Source organism: Rhinatrema bivittatum, chromosome 2, assembly GCF_901001135.1.
Source record: "Rhinatrema bivittatum chromosome 2, aRhiBiv1.1, whole genome shotgun sequence".
Taxonomy (NCBI): Eukaryota; Metazoa; Chordata; class Amphibia; order Gymnophiona; family Rhinatrematidae; genus Rhinatrema; species Rhinatrema bivittatum.
The window spans coordinates 8,443,012-8,450,467 of record NC_042616.1 but is presented as its reverse complement, the minus strand read 5'-3'; positions in this window follow the sequence as shown (position 1 = coordinate 8,450,467).

Sequence of the window (7,456 nt, the reverse complement as noted above, 5' to 3'; positions counted from 1 at the left end):
TATCACCTAGTGACCCCGTCACATACATTCAAAGGTGATCCTGTAAGGGACAGAGCTCCCCTTCCCTGTCCAAAAGGTAAATCTCAGATGCATGGAGTTACTATTTTTATTATACTATCACCTAGTGACCCCGTCACATACATTCAAAGGTGACCCTGTAAGGGACAGAGCTCCCCTTCCCTGTCCAAAAGGTAAATCTCAGATGCATGGAGTTACTATTTTTATTATACTATCACCTAGTGACCCCGTCACATACATTCAAAGGTGATCCTGTAAGGGACAGAGCTCCCCTTCCCTGCCCAAAAGGTAAATCTCAGATGCATGGAGTTACTATTTTTATTATACTATCACCTAGTGACCCCGTCACATACATTCAAAGGTGACCCTGTAAGGGACAGAGCTCCCCTTCCCTGCCCAAAAGGTAAATCACAGATGCATGGAGTTACTATTTTTATTATACTATCACCTAGTGACCCCGTCACATACATTCAAAGGTGACCCTGTAAGGGACAGAGCTCCCCTTCGCTGCCCAAAAGGTAAATCTCAGATGCATGGAGTTACTATTTTTATTATACTATCACCTAGTGACCCCGTCACATACATTCAAAGGTGACCCTGTAAAGGACAGAGCTCCCCTTCCCTGCCCAAAAGGTAAATCTCAGATGCATGGAGTTACTATTTTTATTATACTATCACCTAGTGACCCCGTCACATACATTCAAAGGTGACCCTGTAAAGGACAGAGCTCCCCTTCCCTGCCCAAAAGGTAAATCTCAGATGCATGGAGTTACTATTTTTATTATACTATCACCTAGTGACCCCGTCACATACATTCAAAGGTGATCCTGTAAGGGACAGAGCTCCCCTTCCCTGCCCAAAAGGTAAATCTCAGATGCATGGAGTTACTATTTTTATTATACTATCACCTAGTGACCCAGTCACATACATTCAAAGGTGACCCTGTAAGGGACAGAGCTCCCCTTCCCTGCCCAAAAGGTAAATCTCAGATGCATGGAGTTACTATTTTTATTATACTATCACCTAGTGACCCAGTCACATACATTCAAAGGTGACCCTGTAAGGGACAGAGCTCCCCTTCCCTGCCCAAAAGGTAAATCACAGATGCATGGAGTTACTATTTTTATTATACTATCACCTAGTGACCCCGTCACATACATTCAAAGGTGATCCTGTAAGGGACAGAGCTCCCCTTCCCTGCCCAAAAGGTAAATCTCAGATGCATGGAGTTACTATTTTATTATACTATCACCTAGTGACCCAGTCACATACATTCAAAGGTGACCCTGTAAAGGACAGAGCTCCCCTTCCCTGCCCAAAAGGTAAATCTCAGATGCATGGAGTTACTATTTTTATTATACTATCACCTAGTGACCCCGTCACATACATTCAAAGGTGACCCTGTAAAGGACAGAGCTCCCCTTCCCTGCCCAAAAGGTAAATCTCAGATGCATGGAGTTACTATTTTTATTATACTATCACCTAGTGACCCTGTCACATACATTCAAAGGTGACCCTGTAAGGGACAGAGCTCCCCTTCCCTGCCCAAAAGGTAAATCACAGATGCATGGAGTTACTATTTTTATTATACTATCACCTAGTGACCCCGTCACATACATTCAAAGGTGACCCTGTAAGGGACAGAGCTCCCCTTCCCTGCCCAAAAGGTAAATCTCAGATGCATGGAGTTACTATTTTTATTATACTATCACCTAGTGACCCCATCACATACATTCAAAGGTGACCCTGTAAGGGGCAGAGCTCCCCTTCCCTGCCCAAAAGGTAAATCTCAGATGCATGGAGTTACTATTTTTATTATACTATCACCTAGTGACCCTGTCACATACATTCAAAGGTGACCCTGTAAGGGACAGAGCTCCCCATAACTGCCCTAACCTGCAATATGGGCATCATACTACACATTAAACACACCATCATACCCCAAGTCCTAGTAGTGACAAAGTCATCTGTTTTCCATCTCTAGGCACTGTCCAGTGGCTTGTATTTTCTTACAGTTATCCTGGCCTTTATCATCTCAGTTTACGCTGAATTCCAAATTAAACTTAGCAAGATGGACCTTATGTAAATGAGTAACCTCATAAAAGTCATCAAAAGGAACACTGAATTTCCTGTGCTATTTCCAAGTTCCTTGGTCCCACCATATTCCTGTCTTGCCCTTTTTACCACCACTGTGACTTCACTCCTCCTATTGCCTTCTGACACATCCCTAAAAACTACACTGGAGCCTGACACATCCTGCTGATATATCCCCAACAAAATCACTGGGGTATGATTCATCCTGCTTCCTCATGCAGGCTCCCAGCAAGAACACTGGGGCTTCACTCGTCCTTGTTCTTCCTGACCTGTCCCTAACACTGGGGCCTGACCCAGCCTGATTTCTCCTATCACATCTCCAACAACAATACTGGGGCCTCATTCCTCATGCTTCCTCCTGTCAAGTCCCTAACAATAACACTGGGGCCTGACCCAGCCTGATTTCTCCTATCACATCTCCAACAACAATACTGGGGCTTCATTCCTCATGCTTCCTCCTGTCAAGTCCCTAACAACAGCACTGGGGCCTGACCCAGCCTGATTTCTCCTATCACATCTCCAACAACAATACTGGGGCTTCATTCCTCATGCTTCCTCCTGTCAAGTCCCTAACAACAGCACTGGGGCCTGACCCAGCCTGATTTCTCCTATCACATCTCCAACAACAATACTGGGGCTTCATTCCTCATGCTTCCTCCTGTCAAGTCCCTAACAACAGCACTGGGGCCTGACTCAGCCTGATTTCTCCTATCACATCTCCAACAACAATACTGGGGCTTCATTCCTCATGCTTCCTCCTGTCAAGTCCCTAACAACAGCACTGGGGCCTGACCCAGCCTGATTTCTCCTATCACATCTCCAACAACAATACTGGGGCTTCATTCCTCATGCTTCCTCCTGTCAAGTCCCTAACAACAGCACTGGGGCCTGACCCAGCCTGATTTCTCCTATCACATCTCCAACAACAATACTGGGGCTTCATTCCTCATGCTTCCTCCTGTCAAGTCCCTAACAACAGCACTAGGGCCTGACTCAGCCTGATTTCTCCTATCATATCTCCAACAACAATACTGGGGCTTCATTCCTCATGCTTCCTCCTGTCAAGTCCCTAACAAAAGCACTGGGGCCTGACCCATCCTGATTTCCCCTATCACATCTCCAACAACAATACTGGGGCTTCACTCCTCATGCTTCCTCCTGTCAAGTCCCTAACAACAGCACTGGGGCCTGACCCAGCCTGATTTCTCCTATCACATCTCCAACAACAATACTGGGGCTTCATTCCTCATGCTTCTTTACTAAAAAAACCTAACTTGCCAACTACAGACCCTGCTAACTTCCGCCCCATCGCCAACCTACCCCTAATCTCAAGAGTGATGGAAAGATTCGTCAACAAGCAACTGTCTGATTACCTGGAGGAGAACAATATACTCTCCCCCTTTCAGTTCGGATTCAGGAAATCACAAAACACAGAAGCTCTTCTAACATCACTATCCGACACCATCCTCCTCAACCTTGAAAGAAAACAATCATACCTCCTCGCTCTTCTCGACCTATCCGCCGCATTCGACACAGTCAATCATGCCATCCTCCTCGAGCGGCTATCAGATATAGGAATCCAAGGAGAAGCTCACAGATGGTTTCAATCATTCCTAGAAAATAGATCCTATAAAGTCAAGATAAATAACGCAGAATCACCACCTATCAAATCAATCAGAGGAGTACCTCAAGGTTCATCACTATCCCCTACCCTGTTTAACATTTACCTGCTTCCACTCTGCCACCTTCTCTCCAGCCTCAAGCTAAAGCACTACATTTTCGCCGATGACATTCAGATACTTCTTCCCATCACAGAATCACTGCAAAAAACTTGGGCTCATTGGAACAACTGCTTACTATCCATCAATTCCCTGTTATCCAGCCTCAACCTTATACTTAACACAAACAAAACAGAAATCCTCATCATCTCGCCAGACGAAAACCACACTCGCTTCAACGTCCAAAGCTCATCAAAATCCACAATACCACCCATCAACCACTCTCCTTCTGTCAGAAACTTAGGGGTGCGCCTCGACAATCAATTCAACTTTAAATCTTTCATCCACAACACAACCAAAGAATGTTATTTCAAACTCCAAGTGCTCAAAAATCTGAAACCACTCCTTCACTTCAGTGACTTCCGTTTAGTAGTTCAGTCTATAATTCTGTCAAAGTTAGACTACTGCAATTCTTTTCTGCTAGGTCTTCCGATCTCATCCATAAAACCCTTACAGATGGTACAAAACGCTGCGGCGAGGTTACTCACCAACACCAACAAAAGAGCCCACATCACACCAATTCTGCTATACCTCCATTGGCTTCCTATAAAAACTAGAATCACCTTCAAGACATTATCAATGATCCACAAGGACATTATGGGCAGCGCCCATCTAAATCTTATCTCGCAACTCCGCCTTCACACATCAAAAAGACCTATCAGATACAATTATATAGGTACTTTACATGCTCCCCCGATTAAAACTTCTCTAGCTAAACGAGCACTCTCCACAGCCGGGCCCACCCTTTGGAACTCATTACCGCCAGATCTTCGACTAGAAACCTGCCATCTAACTTTCAAGAAAAACCTAAAAACGTGGCTCTTCCGGCAAGCCTTTCCGGAATCGCAGGATCACTTCGACACCGATCAAAGAGCAAAATAGCTCAATATAAAGTCCACGACCGCCCATACCCCAACCGGTGCACCTCAACCTTACCTACAAAGTAATTGTAATTAATCGTATCATTTATCCTTGCTTTTTTGACAAATTTTGTTGTCTATTTTATATTTTTATAGTTTTTATATTCAACATTTAATATTTATTGTATTACGTTCTTTTGGTTCAATACTCTAATTATTGTTTAATGTAACGCTTCACCGGCGACAGTTTTGTTCTATGGAAACCGACTTCATTTGATATGTATATCGAGAATGTCGGTATAAAAAACCCCTAAATAAATAAATAAATAAATAAATAAATGCTTCTTCCTGTCAAGTCCCTAACAACAACACTGGGCCCTGACCTAGCCTGATTTCTCCTATTACATCTCCAACAACAATACTGGGGCTTCATTCCTCATGCTTCCTCCTGTCAAGTCCCTAACACTGGGGCCTGACCCAGCCTGATTTCTCCTATCACATCTCCAACAACGATACTGGGGCTTCATTCCTCATGCATCCTGCTGCCAAGTCCCTAACAACAGCACTGGGGCCTGACCCATCCTGATTTCCCTTATCACATCTCCAACAGCAATACTGGGGCTTCATTCCTCATGCTTCCTCCTGTCAAGTCCCTAACAACAGCACTGGGGCCTGACCCAGCCTGATTTCTCCTATCACATCTCCAACAACAATACTGGGACTTCATTCCTCATGCTTCCTCCTGTCACGTCCCTAACACTGGGGCCTGACCCAGCCTGATTTCTCTTATTACATCTCCAACAACAATACTGGGGCTTCATTCCTCATGCTTCCTCCTGTCAAGTCCCTAACAACAACATTGGGGCCTGACCCAGCCTGATTTCTCCTATCACATCTCCAACAACAATACTGGGGCTTCATTCCTCATGCTTCCTCCTGTCAAGTCCCTAACAACAACACTGGGGCCTGACCCAGCCTGATTTTTCCTATCACATCTCCAACAACAATACTGGGGCTTCATTCCTCATGCTTCCTCCTGTCAAGTCCCTAACAACAACACTGGGGCCTGACCCAGCCTGATTTCTCCTATCACATCTCCAACAACAATATTGGGGCTTCATTCCTCCTGCTGTCTCCTGACACATCCCCAAAATTAATACTGGGGCCTGACTCAGCCTGCTTCCTCCTGGCACATTCCCAACAACAAAACTGGGGCTTCATACCTCCTGCTTCCTCCTGAGATATTCCCAACACTACTGATGGTTCACTCATCCTGCTTCCTCCTGACACGTCCCCGAACAACAACACTTGCCACATTCTGCTGCCACCTGACACATCTGAACAACAACACTGGAGCTTGACACATTCTGCTGCCTCCTGACATGTCCCCAACAATAACGCTAGGTTTGACTTAGCCTGCCTCCTCTGACACATCTCCAGCAGCAACACTAGGGCTTTATTTCTCTTTCTTCCTTCTGTCTCATCCCCCAACAACATTGAGGTCTGACACATCGCCAACAACACAGTTGCTTCACTTGTCCTGCTTCCTCCTGACACATCCCCAACAACACTGGGCTTCACTCCTCCTGCTTCCTCATAAAACTGGGCCCTGACACTACAGGAGTCTGATGGCACATCCAGCAGTAGCCTTCCACTTCCAAATCCCAACACAAACAGCACAGGGGTCTCAAAACATATCCAGCAGCAGCCTTCCACTGCCATACCCCTAACACCACCACATGAGTCTGACACATCCTGCTCCTGCCTGCCGTGTTCCAAGCATCACTACTGGGGCATAACTCTACTGAGTAACTCTGCCTCCTTTTCCCAAAACACAACCGCATATTCATGACTACACTGAGATCCTCTGCCTCTTTTTCCTTGAACACTACTGCAGCTTCATGAATCTACTGAGATACTCCACCTGCCTATCCACAAACACTAATGCAGGATCATGAATCCACTGAGTTCCTCTGCCTCCTTTTCCCAAAACACCACCACTGAGGCATGACTCCACTGAGTTCCTCTGCCTCCTTTTCCCAAAACACCACCCCTGAGGCATCACTCCACTGAGTTCCTCTGCCTCCTTTTCCCAAAACCACCACCACTGAGGCATGACTCCACTGAGTTTCTCTGCCTCCTTTTCCCAAAACGCCACACTGAGGCATGACTCCACTGAGTTCCTCTGCCTCCTTTTCCCAAAACGCCACCACTGAGGCATCACTCCACTGAGTTTCTCTGCCTCCTTTTCCCCAAACACCACCACTGAGGCATGACTCCACTGAGTTTCTCTGCCTCCTTTTCCCCAAACACCACCACTGAGGCATGACTCCACTGAGTTCCTCTGCCTCTTTTCCCAAAACGCCACCACTGAGGCATGACGCCACTAAATTCCTCTTCCTCCTTTTCCCCAAACACCACTACTGGGTCATGAATCCACTGGATTCCCCAGCCTGCTTTTCCTAAACAACTGTTTGGGGCAAAGTAAGTAAGGGAAGTCAGTGGAGTCATGTCTCAATGGTGATGTACGCACACATATTATTTATTTAAAACCTTTTCTATACTGTTGTTAAGTTATATACCATCACAATGGTTTACAAAAAGGCACAAATTTAAATGTTCAGTAACAAACTGGGTAATACGTGTATAATGGTGCCAAAAGGTTTCGGTAACATCAAAATTCAAAATAAAGACTATTTGAGTGAC